Raw genomic sequence first — 25,522 nt, forward strand, 5'->3', positions numbered from 1 at the left:
GGAGAGTTGCAGGTGAGAAGGAGAGAGGGCATCAACATCAGTTAGGAGTGCAGGAGAAGAAAGAAGACATAGAGCAGAGGAGGGACAATGCAGAGGTTGTGACATTTGGGACTGCACAGAGGCTGTGACGTTTGGGACTATGCAGTCCCTACGCAGAAGCTGATGCAGTGAGACGCAAAGGGGGCAACAGGTCCTCTCCAAAGTCAGAATCTCGTTGAGAAGTGTGAGAATATTGTCTGTAAAATTTCTCACAGAAATTCCTCTTCTATTATGTTGGTTGTGTCTTGTACATGAGATTTTTGCTGAAGAACAATAAAGAAACTCTCATCTGTTGCACCAGTTTTCCCACATTGGGTTTTTTTGGGGACAATTGTCCAAAAATAACTCTCATTATCATTATACTTGTGCTAGTATTTTTCCTTGCATTTACTTTCCGCAGTATTTTAATTGTGAAGGCTGCAATGGAATTTATTTCGATATTTGCTGTAGAAACACTGTGAATAACTTATTTCTGAATTAATAAGTAGAAGAAATAATATCAATCAATGTAGTTGGATTTCTATTTAGAAATTTTCACATGGTATCAGAGTTGAGTTAAGCAGGAGTGCAGACCGAAAGAGCCAGCGTTGAAGAGAAGGAGGGAAGTCGAAGTGCTGCGTAGGAAGCAAATCGAATCCCCAGAGGGATTGCACAGTCCAAGCCAAAAGGGCAAGATTTTTGTCAGGCCAGGGTAACTCTAGAATAGGCAGAAGAAAACTGATTGCATAATTCATTAGCTAACTATCATTTATATACAGAAATTGGACGGATCAGTTCATCTTCTTGATGACTGATCGCGTTCCAGTTCACCCATCCGTTGAGGATTAGGTGTCCACTGTCAACATTCCCCCCCTTAATCTGAAGGGATGTTGGTGAGTCCAAGCATCGTTCTGAATCTTTCAAGCTTTTCTCTTCCAAGCGCTTTGGTGAAGATGTCTGCAATTTGCTCGTTTGTGGAACAATGACGGAGATGGATTGTTTTGGCCTCAACATGATGTCGGATCAGATGATATTTAGTATTGATGTGCTTAGTACGATCATGGAACTTTGGGTTCTTGGCCAACTTTATTGCAGAGGTGTTATCAATCATGAGTGGAGTTGATTGTATTTGTTTTACCTGCAAATCTTCAAGAATTTTCCTGAGCCACACAATTTCTTTCGTTGCTTCAGCTGCTGCCACATATTCTACTTCTGTTGTGGAATTTGCTGGTACTGATTGTTTGTGTGATCTCCAGGAGACAGCTCCTGATCCAAGACTCATAGCATATCCTGAAGTAGATACCCCAGTTTCTTTGTCTCCATCGAAGTCTGAATCAGAGTATCCAATCAAGTTGAAGTCGTCCACCTGTGTATACTTGATTCCAAGGTCTTGAGTTCCCTTCAAGTACCTTAGAACTCTTTTTGCAGCAGACCAATGTCCCTCACAAGGCTTTTGCATAAACCTGGAGAGGATTCCAACAGCAAATGAAATGTCTAGTCTGGTAGTAGTGAGGTAGATGAGACTTCCTACAAGCTGTCTATACTTTGTTGCATCCTCAAATTCCTTTCCTTCAATAGATGTGAGCTTCAAGTTTTGTTCCATTGGAGTAGAAGGAGGATTGCACTCTGTCATGCCAAATCTGTTTAACAAATCTCCAATGTATTTCTTTTGAGAAAGAAATATGGATTTTGGATGTTGGGTTACTTCAATGCCAAGATAGTAATGAACATAGCCCAAATCAGTCATTTCAAAATTTTTTCCTAATTCTTTCTTTATGGATGCAATATAGCTTTCATTGTTCCCTGTCATTAAAAGATCATCTACATATACCACAAGATATACAACTGTTTTGCCAACTTTCTTGACAAATAAAGTTGCATCATCAAGATCAAAATGATTGAAGTTGAGTTTCAGAAGATGCTCAGTTAGTTTTTCATACCAGGCTCGTGTGCTTGTTTGAGGCCATACAAGGACTTCACAAGTTTGCATACTTTATGTTCATGTCCTTTCACAGCAAATCCTTCAGGCTGGGACATAAAAACATTCTCTTTTAGATCTCCATTCAAGAATGCAGTTTTTACATCCATTTGATGGACTTTCCAACCGTTCTGAGTAGCTAGTGCAAAGAGTGTCCGGATGGTGGCCCATTTTCCTGTGGGGGCAAAATTTTCCTCATAATCGACCCCTTCCTTCTGTGCAAAACCTTTTGCCACAAGCCTAGCTTTGTGCTTGTCAAGTGAGCCATCAGCTTTGTATTTGTTCTTGTAGACCCACTTGCAGCCAATTGGTTTGGTTCCAAATGGAGGATCAACCAGCTTCCAAGTGCCATTCTTTATGAGGGCATCGTACTCCTTCTGCGTCGCTTCTTTCCATTCATCATGAGAAGCAGCTTCTTTGAAGGAAGTTGGTTCAAAATCTGTAGACAAGTTCAATTCACAATCATAAGTAACATCCATATCAACAGGTGAATTAGAGTTATCTACATCACCTCCATCTTGTCGGTTTGTATTTCTGGTTCCTGTTTTTCCAATTTCATCAGGATGAACACTTTCAAGTGTCTTTGTCAGCCGTTTTGGGGGACCTTTCTGAGATGGTCCAGGCTGCTCTGTTGATTGAGTTGGGTCTGAATCAAGATTGAGTCTCCCAATTCTATCAATTACATCACTTAAAGCATCATCTGTTGTTGGAGTGTCATGCAGGGGAGATTGTTCTTCAGAAGAAGATTCCACATGTTGATCTAGTATAGGAATCCCCCCTTCAAGATGTGGAATCTGATTATCAAACTCTTGAAATGATTTCGGTTTTGTGAATCTATCCAAGCGATCAAGTTGCCGCTCAACAACACTGTCAGATTTGGATGATTCAAGAAAAATGACATCTCTAGATACAACAAACTTTTTATTTACTTCATCATAGAGACAGTATGCTTTAGATGTGTTTGAATACCCCACGAAGATACACTTACGACTTCTAGCACCAAGTTTGTTTCTATGTACCTTTCGTATTAAAGCATAACAGGTGTAACCAAAGATCCTGAGATGTTTTACCGAAGGAACATGTCCATACCACAATTCATAAGGAGTCTTGTTTCTTATAGCACTAGATGGACATCTATTCTTTATATATGCAACACATAGAACAACATCAGCCCAAAACATTATCTTTACATTTTTGAAGAAAAGCATGGATCGTACCATATTCAAAATTGTTCTGTTCATTCTTTCAGCTACACCATTCTGTTGAGGATTATAAGGCACAGTTGTTTGATGTTTAATCCCATGTTGGCGAAGATAGTGTTCAAATTCATTTGATGTATATTCTTTTCCATTATTAGTGCGAATAGACCCAATATGAGATTGTGCATCATCTTCAATCCACTTATGAAAATTCTTGAATGTTTGAAAAGCATCAGATTTGTTCTTCAATAAATAAACCCAACACATTCTGGTGTAATCATCAATAAATGTCATGATATATTTATTTCCATTTGCAGAAGAAACAGGCATTGGACCACATAAATCTGAATGAATGAGTTCAAGCTTCCTATTTGCTCTTGAATGTGAATCATGAAAAGACTATTTGCTATGCTTTCCTAGAATGCAAGCATCACATTGCTTATGTTTTCTAGGAATTGTAGGCAAACTAGCAACACCATTTTTCTTCAACAAGCGGAGACTATCATAGTTTAAATGTCCAAATCTAGCATGCCATAATAAACTTGACGGAAGTGTACCTTCTTCATGATGAGAAATATATGAGAAATGTTGTGCATGAGCAGAGGTTCCTTGCAGTTTAAGAAGTCTTTCTTCTTCTATACCCCTCATGACAAGTGAGTGGTCAGATGCCTTTCTTACCTCAAGCTTTCCATCAAACATGTGAATGGAGTGACCTTGCTGGCGGATGTGGACTAGGGACAGCAAGTTTCTCTTGAGCTGTGGGAGATATAGAACATGATCCAGAAGAAAGTCTGGAAGACCAGGCAGTTCAAGCCTGATTGTGCCAAGCCCTGATGGCTTGATTTTTGACTGATCTGCAAAGTATACTGCTCCATCAACATTGTCAGTGAAATCTTCAAAAAATCTTTCCTATGAGTCATATGACAGGTTGCTCCTGCTCCTGAATCAAGCAACCAGTCATTTTCGAAGAAGCAAGTGAAGCATTAAACAAATCTTCATTTACTCCAATGTTACATTGTGCCTCAATATAGTGAGTGGATTCAGGTGCTTTACCTTTGTCTGTGTCATCAGTTTTACCTTTCTGCTGGTTTCTTCTCTGCTCAATTTTGTCCCATGGTAGCTTGCATGTAGAAGCATCATGTGATCCATTTCGTTTGCAGCGAATGCAATGCAGATATGCTTTTTCTGCTTGAGAATGTCTGCCCCCCTGCCTCTGAAGTATCTTCCTCTTCCTCTTCGTCCACCTCTTCCTCTTGTAGAATCTTGAGCAGGATGCTTTTCTTTATGAGCAAGGCAAACAGTCTCTTCAGAAGATTCAGGGACTGTCTTCTTTCCAAAGGCTTTCTCTCTTTCAGCAAACTTTTTCACAAGAGAGTCAAAGGTTATATCTTTAAGATTTCCATTTGCTTGTAATGACTCAAGATAATTGGAGTAGGTAGGATAGAGTGCTTTGAGAAAGGCAATAAGAGAGATATCCAGCTCAACCTTAGTGGATTTAATATCATGCATTATAGACTTTATTTCAGATGCAAGAGCAAGAGGGTCATTATTTTTCAGTTCAAGAGTGAAGAGTTTAATCATGAGCTGAACAACTTCAAGTGCAGAATGTGTATCATAGAGTTCTTTCAGCTTTTGTAGAGCTTCAAAGGCAGTGGAATAGGATGAAATATGACGACTTACTTCTTCATTTACAGATGCTGCGATCAATGCATAGGCTTTGCTGTTCTTGTTTTCCCAAATGGCGAGTTCTTTGTCTGATGTAGGCTGCACAGGGTCTTTGTCTTCTTCTCCGACACACACTCCCTTCCACAACTCATTGTAGATGAGGGTGTGTTTTACCATCCGAGACCATTCAGAATAGTTCTCCTTGCTAGTGAGAACTATTCCTACCATAGAAATGATTGAATGCATTCTGTAAAAAAATACTCCTGCTAAAAAACTTCTGCTGATAAGAAATTTCTGCTGATAAAAAAACTTTTACTGATGTACAGTGAAATTGTACTCAAAAAAAGCAAATGCTTTACTGTTTCTTCAAAGCCCTCCAAAGATCCTCACCATATTACATATGTATAGACTTACGCATTCAAAACTCAAACGCTGGTTGATATATATATGCTGTTCAAAACACTGGCTGGTTAATATATATATGTCAAGGTACTTTCACAAATAATGCTTTTAGCCGCTAGCACTTTTTTTTTTGTTACATGGCAATCAACTCAAATTTTCACAACTCAAGCTACACAAGTGGGAGTCTTTATTTATACCACTAAAGTTACTCTTCGTATTATTCATCGTACCAAATGTACCAAAAGGGGCTGAAGTTTCATGCCACAGGCCACAGAAACTCTCCAAAAATCCACAGATCTGGTGCAAAAACTCGGGAAAGGGGCCCAGATCAGATCATAATTTTCCACAGAAAATACCAGAATTTGTTCTAGGGTATGCCCAAAAGGACTTCTGCCCAGAACTCAGACTCACCTTAAAGATGCCACAAAATGCCTTCGTAAAAGTTTGCGTTAGAGTCCAGAGGCTCTATTAGAAATAGGACCAAAAAGGCGCTCAGAAACACTGTTCAAACAAAACCCAGCGGAAACCGTCCATCAAGAAAAAATAATTAAACCCAATATGCGCCTCAAATCTCGGCCCTCTTCAAGAAAAAAGAATTAAACCCAATCTGTCTCAAATCTCGGCCTACTTCTTCAGTTAAGCGTGACTGAACAGGGCCTCATACAAACTCAACATGCTATTTTGTGATCGAAAGATTGATACCATGAGTCGGTCGCAGAACCCCTCTCCAGCAGTCGGTCGCTCTCAGTGACGGGACGGAGGGAAGCACTTATTAGCGCAGTCACGGCGGCGTCCGAGCACACGATGCAGTGACTCTAAGATCAACACACCACAACTAGAACCGCCACAGCATTTGGAACGAAGATACAACGTCTAATCGATAGACCAGCGTACTAAAAAAACGTTAATCTACTCAAAGTCGACAACATTCATTTTATGCAACAGCCATTACATTCACATACCTCTAAGATCACACTATTCACTGAATCTTCATTAATACCAATCTCGATATTTCCGCTGCTCGGCTTTGATTGTCATAGCTTTAATTACCTCCACCAACATATTCCCCAAACCCAGATTCAGTCTGTTCATAACGTCCAGCAGTTCCGGTCAATCCGTGACGCTGTCAAGAGCAAACCCCGCTGCCTTCAATGGGAATTGAGGCAAACCGTCTACCGCCTCAATGAGCGTTGGGTCCAACGCATCTCTGGGCAGCGACAGAGGTGGTGCAGTGCACCATCATTTCTGGGCAGGCAAACGTTCAGGCAGAGGCGCCAGGCAAACGTTCAGGCAGAGGCATTATTAGAGGAGTTACAAGGAATCTGGGACCTGCGCTCTGATACCATGTCAGGCCAGGGTAACTCCAGAATAGGCAGAAGAAAACTGATTGCATAATTCATTAGCTAACTATCATTTATATACAGAAATAGGACGGATCAGTTCATCTTCTTGATGACTGATCACGTTCCAGTTCACCCATCCGTTGAGGATTAGGTATCAACAATTTTCATGGAAGATCTCTCTTTGAGTGAGTCGATAGAGAGGTAAGATTTCCAGATCAAGATTTGTCAGCGGCAGAGGGAGCAACACAACAAAAGTTTTACCGCAGAGCAGTCTTCGGCTAAAAACACAGTTTTTCTACAGTCGCTAGGGCAGAAAAGCATCAGAAATCTATAGGAAGAATAGCACAAAGAAGGATGGAAAATCAAGATGGCTCTGAATTATCTTCTAGATTGGAAGAAGAATTCACATGCTTGTCAAGTTCAATGTCAGCAGATGTTTCGTATATTGATAGCGAGGTTTCAGCCCATATGATTTGAGTACGAGAATATTTCTCGAGCTATCAAGAAGAGAAAATGGACTTCCAGATTACTATGGGAAATAGAACGAAGTGTACTCTAGTAGGGAGAGGCACCATAGCATTTCAGACAAAGCAGGAAGCAGGGACCAACATCTGAGCCATTAATGTTTTGCATGTGGCTGGGTTAGTAATGAATTTGATTTCAGTGTTCTAGTTACAGGACAAAGGATACGATGTATACTTCATTGGAAGGAATGTATATGTCAAACATCCATGTTGGAAGAAGAAGAGACAAATTGGAGCTCGAAGCAACACACTGTATAGATTGCAGCTCGAGTCTCCAATGGCACTGATAGGCAACAATCATAATGGTGAAAAGGAACTGAATGAACTGTGGCACAGGCGGATGGGGCAATTACACCATGGAGCACTGAGGATGCTCAGAGAGACTGTTACAGGAGTTCTAGTCCTTAGTATTGAGCATGATGATGTATGTAGAAGATCCGTACTAGGGAAGTATGCTAAAGCAAATTTTTCCAGAAGTAACAATAGAGTTGAAGGTGTATTGGGATTGATACACTCAGATATTTGTGGCCTAATGTCCACACGAGTTCTTAGTGGTGGCGAATACTTTGTCACCTTTATTGATGATCACTCTAGAAAAACATGGATCTATTTCTTAAAGACCAAGGATGAGGTCTTTGATCGGTTCAAAGAGTTTAAGGCTCTCGTAGAGAACATGACAAGGAAAAAGATGAAGGTATTGCGTTCAGATAATGGTGGAGAGTATACAGACAAAAACTTCACAAATTTTTGTGTAATGGAGGGCATCAAAAGTGGATGGACAACTCCATATAATCTAGAGCATAATGGAGTAGCACAATGAAAGAATAGAACTATTGTTGGGGTGACAAAGGCTATGTTGTATGACCAAGACCTGCCTAGATTCTTATGGGCAGAGGCTTGCAACACAACGATGTATATCCAGAATAGAACTCCTCACAGAGCATTGGGGAAGAAAATGCCTGAAGGTGGCTTCACAGGGAAGAAGCCGAAGGTGAGTCATCTCAAGATATTCAAAAGTGTGGCATATTGTCACATTCCAGAGGAGAAGTGTAGTAAACTGGATCAGACTGCAGAAAACGAGTACCTCGTAGGATATAACAAGACATTGAAGGCATAAAGAATCTATAGTCCTAGCAGCAGGAAAATTGTAGTAAGACAGGATGCAAAGTTCATGGAGGATAGAGCTTTCAGGAAATCTCGAGAGATGCCAACAGAAGGTCAATCAGTAGATGTTCCATTAGTCCAACAGCAGCAGGGGCAACAAGGAGGACAAGCAGGAGGACAGACATTTGGATTGAGCACAATGGCCAACACCAGTATTTCCTAAGAAGTAGGAAATCTAGGTAGTTCTTAGCAGATGGAACAACAGGAACAGGAGGGGGATTTGATTGAGCCTCCCACCACCAATGGTAGAACCAGCAGGGAAGTACAACAAACACTGAGGGATGTAGAGGAGTTTCTTGGAGCTCCTAGATCTGAGAAGAGGCAGCGAAGATAGCTTGATAGGTACCAATCCTTGGTAGCATAGGTTGAAGAACCCTCCAACTTTCAGGAAGTCGTACAACACCAAGTTTGAGTGGATGCCATGGTAGAAGAGTATAGTTGTATAATGATGAATGATGTCTAGGAAGTGGTACCTAGACTAGAGGATAGATCAATTTAGGATCAAGGTGGATCTACAAGATCAAGTTTGCTGCAGATGACACTATAGAGAAGTACAAGGCTAGGTTCGTGGCAAAGGGATATGCACAAAAGGAAGGAATAGACTATGAGGAGACCTTCGCCCCAGTTGCCAGATATACCTCTATCAAATCTGTTATATCCCTAGCAGCTCAAATGGGATGGGAGGTTCACCAGATGGATGTCAAGACAACATTCTTGAACGGGGTGATAGAAGAAGAGGTGTATATAGAACAACCCGAAGGGCTTCGAAACTCATGAAAAGAGAACTCATGTTTGCAGGTTAAAGAAAGCCCTGTACGGGCTCAAGCAGGCATCCAGAGCATGGTATGGTCGGATTGATAGTTACTTGCAGTAGTTGGGTTTCATCAAGAGTGATGCTGATCCCAATCTCTACTATCTAATGGTGGAGAATGAGCCACTTATTCTGGTATTATATGTGGATGACTTGTTTCTAACAGAGTCATCTAGGGTCATAAAGGACTACAAGAAGAATCTTGAAGCAGAATTCAACATGAAGGATATGGGGTTGATGCATTATTTTCTAGGGTTGGAAGTTTGGTAGAAGAATGGGGAGATCTTCCTTGGGCAAGGAAGATATGCTACAAAGATTTTGAAGAGATTCAGAATGCAGGATTGTCGACCCATGGCTACGCCCATGATCACCAACTGGAAGAAAATAGATGCATCAGGAGACAAGGAGGTGGACCCCACCTTGTACAAACAACTCATTGGGTCGCTCATGTATCTGGTCAACACTAGGCCAGGCATTTGCTTCACTGTCAACACCCTTAGTCAGTTCATGGTGGAACCGAAAAGGGTGCATTGGGCAACAACTAGGCACATTCTTAGATATGTGCGTGGAACAGTGGGATATGGGTTGAAATACACCCAAGGAGATGACGTTAGATTGAATGGATTCACAGATGCAGATTGGGTAGGTAGTTCAGTAGACCGGAAAAGTACCTCTGGGTATTGCTTCAGCGTTGGATTATGAATGATCTCTTTGTGTAGCAAGAAGCAGAAGTCGGTGGCTCTGAGGTCAACAGAAGCCGAATATATGGCAGGAAGCACAACTATGTGCGAAGCTATATGGCTTAGAAAACTTGTTGTGAGTTTGTTCAGGAAGAGGATGGAAGCGACTAGTATTTTTTGCGATAATCAGAGTTGTATTAAACTCTCTGAGAATCCAATATTTCATGATCGGTCGAAACACATTGATATTAGATGTCACTTTATCAGACACTGTGTTCGGCGTGGGTTAGTACAGTCGCAGTATGTCTCCATAGGGAATCAGGTAGTAGACGTACTCACAAAATCTCTAGGAAGAGCTAAGTTCATCTAATTTAGGGAGCATATGGGTATGGTAGAGAATCCGTTTCAGTAGCAAAAACAGGTGTTTTCTCAATTGTAATTGCAGGAAATGAGAGGGAGTTGCAGTACATATGCAGTGTTGGAAGTGGCAGGGTCAGCAGCAGTACAAATGCAACATTTGCGCAGTAGTTGGTGGGCAGCAATGCCAGACATCAACAAAGCAAAGGGAGATGCTACAAAGAAGGGTGATGCTTTAGTAGGTTGCATTACTAGAGCACATTCCTCGCTAAGAGGGAGTGTTGATTTCTGGTAGCATCAGATGTGCTCTAAGCCTCAAAATTTGTAGGGAGGCTTGGACACATGTATTTCACAATACCTAGAAATCCTTTTGGGAAATTCCACCCAGAGACAATTTTATTAAAATAATTAATTATTTTTAATGGTTGCCTAAGTCTAAACTTAGGAAATTAAAATAATTAAAGGGTATTAATTAAACTGAGGGTGAAACTTCTAGAAGAAGATGAGGATCAAGTCAATATGATCTGAGCCATTGATTAGAATCTAATTTGGGTCGTTGATTACTCAACTGGAAGATTATAAGAAGGACTTCGATGGGCATTTGGAAAACACACCAGGAAGATACTCAGTTACCCAAGTAAGATCGATTTTCTCATTGGTCGAAGTTCGGTAAGAGGAAATCGAATCAAAGGGAGAGTTGTAGGTGAGAAGGGGAGAGGGCATCAACATCAGTTATGAGTGCAGGAGAAGAAAGAAGACACAGAGCAGAGGAGGGACAACGTAGAGGCTGTGACATTTGGGACTGCATAGAGGCTGTGACGTTTGGGACTGCGCAGTCCCTACGCAGAAGCTGACGTAGTGAGACGCAGAGGGGGCAGCAGGTCCTCTCCAAAGTCAGAATCTCACTGAGAAGTATGAGAATATGGTTTGTAAAATTTCTCATAGAAATTCCTCTTTTATTATGCTGGTTGTATCTTGTACATGAGATTTTTGCTGAAGAACAATAAAGAAACTCTCCTCTGTTGCACCAGTTTTCCCACATTGGGTTTTTATGGGGACAATTGTCCAAAAATAACTGTCATTATCATTATACTTGTGCTAGTATTTTTCCTTGCATTTACTTTCCACAGTATTTTAATTGTGAAGGCTGCAATGGAATTTATTTCGATATTTGCTGTAGAAACACTCTGAATAACTTATTTCTGAATTAATAAGTAGAAGAAATAATATCAATCAATGCGGTTGGATTTCTATTTAGAAATTTTCACAAGTGAAGTATCTGCCTAATTCAAGACACATATTATCGCACTCCTTGTTAGGGATCAACTTGTCTAATGCTTTCATATATCCTTTTTGTACTTCTGGATCTATATGATGTTTGGCCCTAACCTCACACTCAGGTGCAGGTTTGACCAACCAAGATGGAGAGTAGTATTTTGGCATAAAGATATATGCCAATGCATGTAGTGGAACGTTAAGTTTATTCCACCGTGCACACACAAAATTGTGAATCATATCATACTAGTTGGGATCGTTTTCCTGAACAATATCTTTTATTTGCCGAACATGTTATCCATCTGCTCATACACCTCCCCAATCACTGGTTTATCTGTATCTGCAAAACAAGTCATCGTATAAATGGACTTGGTGAATTGCAAAGCTTCCCTCACACGTGCCCAAAATAGACCATCAAGAGTAGTTTCCTCCACCTGTTCAAAACCTTGCCTATCAACTGCGGTTGGAGACCTATCCTTTAATACTTGCCAGTGTTGACTTGATACCATGCTAGCGAATGACTCTCTTACCTTCAAAAGGCACCTGAAGGTGACACAATAGCTAGCAAATCTAGTCTTCGCAATCTTCAATAGGTCCAAACTTGAGTGGCTGCGGGAAAGCCCATGGATATTGATATGATTGGTAATAAACTTTATCAATCTATCTCCTCTCTTGTACAAATCACCAATCCATCTGTATTGAAGTTTACTTTTAATAATATCGTGCATCAAAAGGTTCATTGTGTTAACCAAAAACCCGAAGCAAAATATGTTGGGGTATCTATCCTCAATAATTGCTCTTGCTGCCTTACAATTAGAAGCATTATCAGGGATGACTTGGATGACATTATATGGCTCAATACCTTCAATTGTTTGAAGTAATGGTTCTGCAATGTTGATGGCAGTCTTGAACTTTTTTGAGTAATCATATGCTGAAAGGAAGATTGCACCACTAGTAGACACAACAAGAACACTTATCAATGTCTTTCCTTTTACATTTGACCATCCATTAGATACAACGGATGCCCCATGCTCATTCCAAGAATTTGTCAATTTACCCAAAGAATGTGCTCTTTTTGCTTTTTCATGATCAAGTCCCATAGTTCTAGCCTTGTCATACCCAAAGCTCTTGTATCCTTTGGGGGCATCATTAATGGCAGAAACTATCTCATTCAAATAAGGTGAGCGAATAACATTGAATGGTATCCTACATGCATAGGGAAACCGGTAAATTTTTGAATCCACATCATTTCGACACCCTTTGTCAAGGAAATCTGATATGGTTCTAGGCCTTAAAGGGATGTTTGTTCCCATGCCTCCATATCCACTGGCGTGGGAGGATGTTGATGGTAATCTTTGTCTAAGTGATTGTGGGCTATCATGTTCAAAACCCTTTGATCTTTTAGCTTTGTATTGGGCTTCCTCCTCTTCCCTTATGTATTTGCCTCTTTGTGGTGCTACCGTGCTGGCACATTTACACAAGTTTTGAGTTCTTGTTTATCTCCATCGCATGGCATTTTCCCAGTGAGGTGCTTTCTAGCACGGGTGTATGAGCTTGTGTAAGTTTTTTTGCAATGGAGGCATGTAAATTTAGTGGTTCCACCCCCTTTCCCTGCTTCAGGCCTAGAAACATATTTCCACAATGGGGTTTGGTCTGCTTTTGTTTTTGTGTCCTCATCACCTACACTCTCCTCTGCCTCCTCACCAAGGCACTCCTCCTCGTCTCTAGGGTTTTCAAATCCACCAAAACTCACTTCCTCATCCTCTTCATCATGATCAACCCTTCCTTCTTCTACTATCCAATACCATAATAACAGAAAAAGGAACCAACATCAAGAGAATTCCAAGCCATATATCCATGATGTTCTTTGGTGGAGTTATAATTTCTTGCCTACAATACAATCGAGGAATGGGAATGGGAAAGAGAGAAGAGAACATTTTCATTTAGCAATGAACATATAAAAACACAAATGCTAGATTAGAGTCTAGATCCTACCTCTTTGGCCCTCAATGCCAAGCTCAAAGCTCTCTTGCAAGATCCTCAAGCTCCCAAGCAATCCTCTCAATCTTTCTCTCAATCTTTCTCTCAATCTTCCTCCACAACCCAAGCTCCAATTCCAAAAGCCCTCTCTTGCTCTCAATGTGCAAATGGTGAATAATGGGAGGGGAGGAGGGCCTTTTATCTCATTTTTTCCCTCCCCTTCCTTTCTCGTCCACCGTGTGCCTTTTTCGCCCATGGGAGTGAGTGGGAGTAGTCAGGGAACGAACGTTCCCGTTCGCTCCCTTAAAAAAAGGGGCACAAAATTTTTTAGGAAGCGAATTTCGGGAGCGCGTTGCCTAACGGAGTGCATTTTCGAAGCAGGCTTGTGGGGGCATTCCCCCGCAACACTGGGCCAAAGCGAAGTGGATGATCCTGGATGGAGTCCAAGACCGTATAGTCTCACACATATTTGGCAAGAATACAACCAAGGAGATGTGGGATGCTCTCACAGGGTTGTATCAGAATCCTTTTGACAAGTGGAAGATGTTTCTGAAACAGAAGCTACAAAATACTAGAATGTGAAAGGGTGAAGGCATGGATCCCTTTCTCACCAAAATTCAGGATATCCGGGATCAACTTGCAGCGATAGGAGGGGCACCTCAAACCATAGAGCTTGTGTGTTTAGCCTTGAACAATGTCTCAGAGGAATGGAAAATCTTTGTCCAAGGCAGTTTGGGACAAGATACATTACTTGGGTGGAACAGGATGTGGTCAGACGTGTAGCAAAAGGAAATGAGCCAATCTTTGGTAAAGGGCTCCATCAACGGCAACGACAACAACAACAAGGGATCGAAGGGTGTGAAGGAGGAAGACAATGTGGCCCTTGCATCAAAGGGGAAAGCAAAAGGTTCCTGTCACGGACAAGGCTCACAAGGAGAAAAGAAGAAGAAAATTGATCTATCTAGGATCAAGTGCTTTAGGTGAGGCGAGTTTGGCCACTACAATACTCAGTGTCCTGAAAGGAATAAGGACAAAAAGGAGAAGCAGGATCAGGCGACAACGTCTGTAGACATAGATAAGGTGTCCTCCCAGTTGGAGGAACAATTTGCCATGTATGTAGCTTTAGTCCCAGAGTTGCGAAGAGATTTGGGCAGGGTCCATTAAGGTGAGCATCAGATGATGTTTCCTCATGGATCATTACCTTGCTACAAGGGCCCACTGCATTCAGTAGCAGGAGGATCAGTGTCAGTTAGATTCTAGAGTGATAGTTGCAAACTAGTGGCGGTCAGATGTTAAGGAGCGAAGAGTAGTGTTGACAGTAGAGCAGAAGGCTCAATAACAAAGTCAGCAACAACGCAGATTTCCTAGTGGACAATGTAGAGGCTAGTAGCAGTTAGAGACTCAAGAGATAGTTGTAGCACAAAGACACAATTGGTTCAATATTTTGGATGCTTCTCAGTTGTAGTAGTTGCAGTAGTAGCAACAACTTGAGAGGGAGCGTCAGTCTGGTTGTAGTACAGATGCAGAGTTGGCAACAATACAGGTTGTATAGTGTAGTGTCAGCAACAACACAGATGCAACGTGGTTCAACTACAGTTTGTGGCAGATGAATCAGACTTAGCAAAGTAGTTGGTGGATGGTGGCAGGCAACTATAGTTGTCAAACATCAACAACATGTAAGGAGGATGTTATAGAGACAAGGTGTTGTGGCAAATTGTGCAACACTAAAATGAGAACACCTTCCTTGCTAAGATCGAGTGTTAATTTTTGTATCATCTGATGGTGTTCTAGTCTTGAAGCTTTGTGGAGAGGATAAATCACAGGAGTTCTCCAAAACCCAGAAATCTTTTCTGGAAATTCCACCTAGAAACAACTCAATTAAATTAATTGATCAATAATTAAAAAATTCCTTAGGGAAATCGATCAATTAATAGTAATTAATTGAGAAAGGTAAGGATTCTCTAGAAATTCACACGGATCGACTTGCAGATGATTTGAGCCATTGATTAAGTTTTAATCTTGGCCATTGGAGTCCCAACTGGAGATTATAAGAGGAGGTCGATGGGTAGATGGAGAAACACATTTGGAGAGTAGGTTTCCTTGGGCAGTTCAATTTTCCAAAGAGAAACATTTTGTCAGAAGAGTTCAAGCTAGAGAGGGGATGCAGAGACAAAGAAGGGCAGAGACAGTGAGTTTGGAGGAAGTTTTCCAGTTCCAGAGAGTTAGCTACAGGAGGGCCAAGTTTCCTCAGTGAGGTTGCGCAAGGACTGTGCAAAAGCTTCGGAAGCAGATTTCGATTTGTCCAGACAAAGGTCAATTCAATTGTTGGAGGACGGACGAATTTTCGGAGGTGCCAGTGAGTCATTCTCAGAGGCTGAGTTGGCTAGACGGCTTGATCAGAGCAACATCTAGGCCAAGCATGTGAGGGACTGTGCAACATTGGCATAGAGGCTGAAGGAGGGGTTTCATGGAGCCCAGTTGGTGCCAATTTTGGGGCTAAATTAGTGTTAGGTGAGACATAATTTGTCTCACTAATTTTCTGTGGCCAGTTTATCTTGTAGAGGATTCCCAGTTTCAGCATCTAGTTGTACTCAAAATTTCTCATTGTTGCATAATAATAAAAACCCCAGCTGCTGCACTGGTTTTCCCACATTGGGTTTTTCCGGGGATATTTGTCCAAAAACAATTGTGTCAATTTTTATGTGTGCTAGCATTTCTCAGTTCCTATTTTTTCTTCCGCAGTGTTTTATTTGGTGAAGAAATTGTTGTGTGAATATTTCGTTATTTGCTGTAATAAAAAATAAACTGCATAATTTATCACTTAGAAAAAATATTTCCAGTTGCTGCTTTTCAAGCGATTTTTCACAGGAATTAGGGTTCACAAGTTGGTTCAATTTGATCCCATCACACTTGTGAATCTCAACAGTTGGATTTTTTTTAGCACTTGTAGAGGTACTTTTTTGGCCTTTCATGTGGAAACAAGTGGAATATTGCATTCAAAGATATTCACATTGTTGCCAAAACTAACCTACCAGCATGTAACAGCCCATCTAAACTGATCCACTATGTAAAGTTTTAAACTTTATGATAAAACAAATATGATGAATTTTAAATAATAAATATGTTAAGTTTTATAAATATAATTAAACTTTATAAACATATATAAATTAAATTTGATAAAATATATAATTAAACTTTATAAACATATATAAATTAAAAACTTTAAACTAAACTATATGCTAAAAAACCAAAAATCAAATAAAGGACCCTTTTAAAAGGGGGCGCTTAAAATAAACTGAACATTTATAGCAGAGCGCATTTGACAGGGAAAATATCTGAGAGCATCAATGCGTGGAAGGCGTGTCGGGACGAGGGAAGGCGGTGGCTGCAGGTAGGAGGGCGACCACCGCCAGGCCCGTAGATAAAACCGGAGGCCTAAACCGAGAGAAGGGGGGAAAAACAAGAGAGGAGCAGAAAGAACCAGAAGCAGAAATTCACCAGGAGAAAACCAGGAGAAGATAATTACCCATTGGAAGAGCTTTAAGCCGTCTGAGGTTCTGGGCACGGAGGGACAGAGAGCTTCTGTTGAGAAGCTTTCTGGATTGAGCAGCTAGGTTTGCTCAGTCTGGTTGGGTGGTATTGGTCTCCCGAAGATTGGATCAAATAGCCACGACATCACCAGCAGAATCACCAGTTCAGTAGCAGAATCAGCAGCAGTTAAGGTAAGTACAAATTTAAATTCTTCAGGCTTTCTGTATTTCAGATTCTAGTTACTGTGTTTTGGTTATTACAGATGGTATCAGAGGGTGTTGTTCAAACCCTTTTCGACCTTACAGGCCACAATTTGTTGTTCTTTGGTATATGAAGAATCAAATTGATTTTTTTTAAAACCTCTACAGGCTGTCGTCTCTGTATTTTATTCACTGCCCTTTTCTGCAAAAATCTTTTGTGTCCATTGTGAACCGTCATGGGTAATTCTTTTGAAATCTTTATAATATACTTCCAAACTTTAAAAAAAAAAACTTCCGTGGGAAAATGCTCTTTAATTTTAAGATCCTGATGAAAGATCTTTACGCGGATTTGATCTCGCGATCTACCGAAATAACCATCGATTTTATGTTTGTATAAATCACCAGTGATACTTTGATGGGATACGATCTCGTGATATCTCAGCTGCAAATCCGGTGATGCTATTAGGTTAGAAAAGCTTATCGCATCCGTGTAACCTTCCCACCGTATACGCCCGCGGTTATCGTAACCGTCAGCCTTATTCTGATATACATTAATCACCGAATTTACCAGGGCGCGTTTGTTATAACCGCCAGAGTTCTGTCATAAAAGGAGGTTGCACTGTGGAGCGTGAGACTGTGGTCGATTATAACTATGAAACATGTGAATTGGATTTATGTTGATCCGTGCCCGAGTAAAGATGATAAGAATTTTTTATTTTTTTGGAAAGTTTGAACCCTTGTGAATATCTCAGTAGAAATTAAACTGGATAAAGACCTATATAAATGAAGTTAGGGATAGGCGGGTGACTGGAAAACATCATAAAAGTACTGGAGATAATCCCTTTTAATATTTTCAAAATCCTCAATGATATTGTTGCAAAGAAAACCCACAGGTTACATGACTTGCCGAGTCGTATTGAAAATCTAGTTTTCGTGACTTTGCTCAATTGGATGAGCGATATACATTAGCAAAGGCAACACGTAAATTAGCTGTTTTCTCACAGGGAATTCTAGCGATGTCAAAAACATTCATTGGGGTTATTGAGTTGACACTTTGCTATAATCCAGGTTCTTGGAGGATCTATAAAGAGAGCACATAGAGTCTAGGCCTAGGTTGCAAGAACGACAAAATAGGATCCTAGGCAACTGCTAGAGGATACGCAAGGAACTCAGAAGGGAAATTGAGAACACATTAAATAATTTCATCATTTTCTCAGCTGTTCAAGCTGATGAATTTGAAGAAAAGTTAGAGGCTCTATTGCTATCAATACGATCACAACAGTAATTAATGGAGTATTTTCAGGATTATGGTCATGTGCATGGTCATAAAATATGGCAAGAAGAGTTCGTTCAAGTACTCAGTGATAACATTGAGCTGGAATGCAATGCTTATCTTAAGAGGAGAATACAGGACTTGAAAAGTACATTCTTGGATATCAAAGACCTTTCAAGCGAGGCAACTTTTATTGGGCAATTGCTGCAACAAATTCTCCGTTTGACTGATCCATCCCAGTCTATGTATCTCGCTCCTATGAGTGGGTGGTTTGATGCAGGAGGCAAAGAGATGTTTGGTTTGCGGTCTTTCAGATTGCTTGAATCCTGGACCTTCAGGGATGACTGATATTGATCGCCTCTTAAGTTTTGTCATCACAAGAAGCCTTCAACGTGCACTAATTGATCTACGGAACCAGCTGGGTAAAAGCTATCTGGAGCAACTTGGAAGTCTGGATGCTGCATTAGCTCCACCTACTTCAATCCCTTCCCTGGGTGGTTCTGTATACAAAAAGGTTGAAATCATAAATTCAATGTGAGAACCATTGGTTGAATGCCTGGCCCATATTGGGCAGCTACAGTTATTGCGATGCTTGCTTGCATCACAGTTAAGATCAGCATCTAAGGTAGAAGCAAGCACCATTTCCTTTTTAGTTGAGGGGATCAATAATGCAGCAGTTCGTGAAATTAAGAGTTTTAACCAGAAAGGAACCTCAGGAGTAGCACTGGAAGAGAAGCAAAACAAAGTTAGAAGATTTCTTAGAGAACTGAGCAAACAAGTGCAGTTATGTGGTTTTTTTTTTTTTTTTTTTTTTCACCCCTGCAAACTATATATATTACTGCTGCTGAACCACTAGATTACATTGCTCTAGAAGGAATTAATAAAGTGGAATATATATGATATTAAGAAAATTACAAAAGTACCCATACACTATTAGTCACGTAGATAGTAGACCTCTTAATTAATGAAGATAAAAGAATCTACTCAATCATTCGCATCAGGTAAATTTACCACGGCTAGAAATAATAAATTAAAACGTGATTCTTTGTTGGACTCTCATGTTTTTTTTTTCATCATTGTCAACATACTCAGGGTTATCTAATAAAATAATCATATATGACCTTCTTTAAATGTGATAGTCAGATTGAGATATGACAGGTATGTTACCGATGTACATTGTAAACGAAACATCTAACATTTTCATTTTGTGGATGTTGTTAGGTAAATAAACTTTAGGTGCCTTACCTTAGGGGCTAATACCCATTCACTTTTGGATTATTCATATTAGGATAGAATGCCCTGCATTAGGACAAGGAGGTCGCGAGACCACCCTCCTTGACCTCGGTACCAGTAAGATCCGCCTAGCGGGTAAAAATAGCAAAACTATTCCCGTTTATGAATGTGATGTTGCAAAAGGAAATTGTGTGTTAAAAATTCGGTTATCCACCTCAAAATTTTTACAGAATTTTATTATGTGTTCAGGAACCATCACAATGGTGAGGACGTATGAGCGACGACGACGTGATTAGGCAGCATCACCACCATTAATGCCGCCACCGTCGCCATCATCATCCCCATCACCAGTGTCACCGCCAAGACCATCATCAACATCAATCGCCCCAGCGCTAGAGTTGACTATGATAATGAATTCTTTGGAGGCCTTATTGGAAACATTAAAAGAATCAACTAAGGCCAAAACCAAAGGGGAATTTCAACATGTAGCCACCAGTTCAGCGGAACCAAGTAATTTTGAGCCGAGAAGATCGAGAGAAGACATTTCTAGAGAGCTTCAGAAAATTAGACTCCCAAAATTCTCAGGAGGTCGAGCAAGTGAACGCGCTAAAGCATGGTTGGAAGGGATGAACCGATGCTTTAGGTTAAGAGAATATTCGCCTTCAGCAAAAACAAAAATTGCCGTGTTTCAACTAAAGGAAAGTGCCTTGATTTGGTGGGGAAATCTGGAAAAGCAGCTGCACCTTACATCGGATAATGTCCCTTGGGAACTATTTGAGGAAAGGTTCCGCGCAAAGTATTTGCCTCCATACTTTCAACAACAGCAAGCCAGAGCCTTCCATAAATTAATTCAGGGAAATAAAACGGTGGAAGAATACGAGATAAGGTTTATGGAACTTGTAAAATACATTCACTACTTAGATTCTGATGAACGTCAAGCTGAACGCTTCATATTTGGGTTAAATCCTCGCATCAGAGCCTTGGTAAGCATGTGGAAACCCTCATCAGTAGCCGAGGCAGTCGAATGTGGTCGCTATGCAGAAGAGCACCTTGTAATAAAAAAAGATATGGGGCCAGCAGGGCCTTTACAATCAGGATTTCCAGGAAAGGCTCCCCGGAACTTCTTCAGAGGAGGTAGCTCGAGGCCACCTTACGGTAACAGGTTTACCCCAAATGTGGGGACAAGAGTTCCCATGGCAGTAAACACTATAGCCGCGGAATCGTCCAACACCAAACCATGGGCATCGCGAGGGACTGCCGGTAGAGGAAGGAGTGCGAGAGGAATCAACATGGGAGGACGCGGCTTGTTCTCTAGAAATTCACACCTTGATTCAAGAGGATCAACGCAACTCAATTGTTGGGGATGTCGGGGACCGCATTTCCAGCATGACTGCCTAGAAGCTTCATCGAATATATTGCATAGGACTAGGAAGGAGCCGATATCAACCAATCGAGGTAATCATAGAATTCATGCAGTAGTCAACCACGACCAAGCAGCCCATCAATCCACTGTAGTGGAATCTTCAAGTATTATCAATGGCATAAAACTCAAAATCTTATTTGATACTGGTGCCACAGATAGTTTCATTTCGTCATATGCATTAAACAAATGTGGGTTGGCAGCTCGTAGACAAAATCATTTCCACCAAGTGGAAATGGCCTCAGGAGAACTCCAAACCGTGGGCTTGAGTGTGGATCAATGCAAAATTGACCTAGGGTCTGTTCGACTAAACTGAAAGTCTATGTCACAGCCTTAGGAACGTATGATTTTATCATAGGTATGGATTGGCTGGAAGCTCACCAAGCTTGGGTGGACTGTTATGGAAAAAGGATTCTGGGCATAAATGATGAGGGAGAAGTAATCCAAATTCAAGGAATCAAGAGGGAAGTTTCTTTACGCTACATTTCGGCAATGCAGGTGAAGCGTTGTTTAAGAAAGGGTTGTCAGCCTTATGCAATTCACGAAGTAAGCCAAGAAAAAGGGCCATCCTTAGAACAATATCCGGTGTTAGCCGAGTTCCCGGATGTATTTCCAAAGGAACTACCTGGATTACCCCCGGTAAGAGAATTGGATCTCACTATTGAATTAAAGCCAGGTACCCAACCGATCTCTAAAACGCCTTATAGAATGACAGCTCCAGAACTTCAGGAATTGCAAATCCAGTTGAAGGAACTACTCGATATAGGGCATATTCGGCCCAGTACCTCACCTTGGGGTGCTCCTGTAATTTTTGTGAAGAAGAAAGATGGATCCTTAAGATTATGCATAGATTATCGAGACTTGAATCGAGCTACAGTAAAGAATCAATACCCTATGCCGCGAATCGATGATATTTTCGATCAAATGAAAGGAGCTGCTGTCTTTTCAAAAATTGATCTTCGATCAGGGGATCATCAGCTAAGGATTTCTGAAAATGATATCTCTAAGACTGCATTCCGGACACATTTTGGACATTATGAATTTACTGTGGTACCATTTGGGTTAACAAATGCGCCAGCCGTGTTCATGAATCTTATGAACAGTGTTTTCCGTCAATATCTTGATAAATTTGTGCAAGTCTTTTTAGATGATATTCTCATCTATTCCAAGAATGAAGAAGAGCATGAAGATCATTTGCGGATAGTATTGTCCTGCCTTAGAGAACGTCAGTTATATGGAAAACTATCCAAGTGTTCTTTTTTTCAGGAAAAGAATCATTATTTGGGTCACATCATATCAGGTGAAGGGATTTCAGTAGATCCTTAGAAGGTAAAAGCGATCATGGAATGGCCAATACCGAAAAATGCACATGAGATACGAAGCTTTATGGGTTTAGCCGGTTATTATCGGAGATTTGTGGAAGGATTCTCCAAAATCGCAAAGCCAATCACAACCCTTCAGCGTAAAGGTGTTAAGTATGACTGGACCGAGGAATGTAATAAAGCATTCTTTGAACTCAAAAGACTACTCACTAGTGCACCAATCCTAAGAGTCCCTGATATGGGCAAAGACTTTACGGTATGTACTGATGCATCCAAGCAAGGGCTGGGTGCAGTATTGATGCAGGATAAGGGAGTGATAGCTTATGCTTCCAGAAAGCTAAAACCTCATGAAGAACTCTATGCTACTCACGATTTAGAATTGGCCGCTGTAATGCTAGCTTTAAAGATTTGGAGACACTATCTAGTAGGACGAAATTTTACACTTAAAAGCGACCATCAAAGTCTACAATATTTGTTCACCCAAAGAGACTTAAATGCCAGGCAAAGGCGATGGAGTGAATTCCTAAGTGAATATGGCTTCGGAATATCATACATTAAGGGAAAAGAAAATGTAGTAGCCGATGCCTTAAGCAAGAGACCTCGGATATTTTCTCTCATACCGATTAAAGTGGACTTAAGACAACGAGTACTGGATCATCTTATAAAAGACAGCTGGTATTTAAAGGTGAGAGCAAGTCTTGAGGGTATTAAGGCAAAAGAATCTAAATTTGAGGGTTTTGAATTAGAAAACGATGGGATCTTACGATTCCATGGAAGGATGTACATTCCTGATGATAAAGATCTTCGAGATACCATCCTTGGGGAAGCCCACAAAGCAGTATATTGTGCTCATCCTGGAGTAGGGAAAATGTATGCGGATACCAAGAAACTCTTCTTTTGGGCAGGCATGAAACGTGATATCACTCAATTTGTTGCAAAATGTTTGGAATGTCAGCAGGTAAAGGCAGATCATTGTCACCCAGCGGGCCTCTTACAACCCCACGACATTCCTATGTCTAAATGGGAGACCATTTCTATGGATTTTATCACTGGACTAGCTCTTACTTCTCAAAGACACAATGCCATTCTGGTAGTGGTGGATAAATTAACAAAAAGCGCCCATTTCATTCGGTAAGAGATACTTACGATGTTGCTAACGTAGCTCGAGTATTCATAAATTAAATTATCAGATTTCATGGAGTACCTAAGAAGATTATATCCGATAGAGATTCGCGATTCACTTCCAGATTCTGGACTTGCATGCAAACAACCTTAGGTACTCAGCTAAATTTAAGCACTGCTTACCATCCTGAGACTGATGGGCAAACTGAAAGAGTAAAGCAAGTACTTGAAGACATGTTGCGAATGTATGTGATGGATCAGCAATCACACTGGAAAAAGTATTTACCCTTAGTCGAATTCGCATACAACAACAGTTACCACAATTCGATTGGGATGCCTCCATTTGAAGCTTTATATGGCAGACCTTGCAGAACACCGTTAAGTTGGGACATGTTAGAATTTCGAGTGATAATAGGACCAGAATTAATCCATGAAATAGAAGCTCAGGTCAGACAAATTAGACAACGATTAAAGGAAGCACAGGATAGACAAATGAGTTATGCTGATACTCACCGAATTGATAGGAGGTATGAAGTAGGGGATCAGGTCTTCATCCGCATCAAACCAAATAAAAGTACTATTCGATTCGGAAAAGGGACAAAGTTGTCACCCCGATTTATAGGACCGTTTAAAGTCGTGGAAAGAGTTGGACCTGTTGCCTATCGTCTTGCCCTGCCACCTCACCTGCATAGAATTCATAATGTATTTCATGTTTCTGTATTAAGACATTATATAGCTGATCTATCTCATAACCTCCAGTGGAAAGAATTGCAGGTATCGGACGAGGGAGTCATAAAGGTCGAACCGTTACGTATACTGGAACGTAGAGTTCGACGGCTGAGGAACCGTCTGGTGGACCAAGTTAAGGTCCAATGGGACAAGTATAGTCCTGGATCAACAACTTGGGAAAATACAGAGGACATATGTCAGAGATACCCTAATTTATGTCCATTTTGAAGAACTTTACACTATGTTTAGTATATATTTACTTCACTACAATCAGAGACTCAGAAACATTTTGAATGATTATGGATAAACATGAAACTTTATGGCATAATATATGTTTAAATTCCTGCTGGTACTTGGATACCAAAACAATATATGTGGTTCATTTTACTAAATTATAGTTGTTAAAGTAAAGACATTTATTAATAGATCGGATTTATTTATTTTTTTCAAATATGATCAATGGGATAGAAATCAGGAAGTGAATACATTCTAGATGAACGTCAAAAGACATGCATGGAATATGGCAAAATATGTTGTATTATATTATCATAGGTGAATTCATAAGGGAATAATATGTGAGTTATTTTGAATATGCTGATGCACATTTTATGAATGCATGGATAAGCGTCTGATTGCAGGTAATACACAGTTACCGGGATGACCACGTGACGACAGAACCTCAGAACAATTAAAGCTCCAAGTGATTCTATGATAGGGTATTAACCCTAAATCCTACTAGGAGGGGTGGAGGTGTTGCCCACCGTTTATCCTTCGAACCTTGGAGTCATGGGAGGACTGTGCGGATCACGCTCCCCTAGACGTGTGATGATGACTGTCGGATGCCTACTGGGAATCAGGTCGGTATAGCCGACGCTATCACCTTAGAGTTTATGAATGGTCAGGTCAGTAAAACTGACGCCATGGCATACTCCGGTAGAGGACGTATAGGATGGGAGTAGAAGAGATTAGGGAGGATAGGATGATTTTGAATAGCTTGGGGACCTGGATAGAAAAGGTCATGTCCATTAAAACCTTAAACCTAAAACTCTAACTTCGGGACGAAGTTTTCAGAAGGGGGGGTGTATGTAACGGCCCATCTAAACTGATCCACTATGTAAAATTTTAAACTTTATGATAAAACAAATATGATGAATTTTAAATAATAAATATGTTAAGTTTTATAAATATAATTAAACTTTATAAACATATATAAATTAAATTTTATAAAATATATAATTAAACTTTATAAACATATATAAATTAAAAACTTTAAACTAAACTATATGCTAAAAAACC

At 40.5% G+C, this 25,522-nt stretch overlaps 1 protein-coding gene across 4 annotated transcripts in view; it reads left to right on the plus strand.

Annotated features, from left to right (window-relative positions):
• The window catches only part of F2KP (fructose-2,6-bisphosphatase), a 420,497-nt gene that overhangs the window by 313,822 nt on the left and 81,153 nt on the right, over positions 1-25,522 (plus strand). The gene's annotated exons all lie outside the window — the stretch shown is intronic.

The sequence above is a fragment of the Pinus tabuliformis genome, chromosome J, assembly GCF_031772625.1.
Source record: "Pinus tabuliformis cultivar Carrire ecotype Pingquan chromosome J, CPIR1, whole genome shotgun sequence".
NCBI lineage: Eukaryota > Viridiplantae > Streptophyta > Pinopsida > Pinales > Pinaceae > Pinus > Pinus tabuliformis.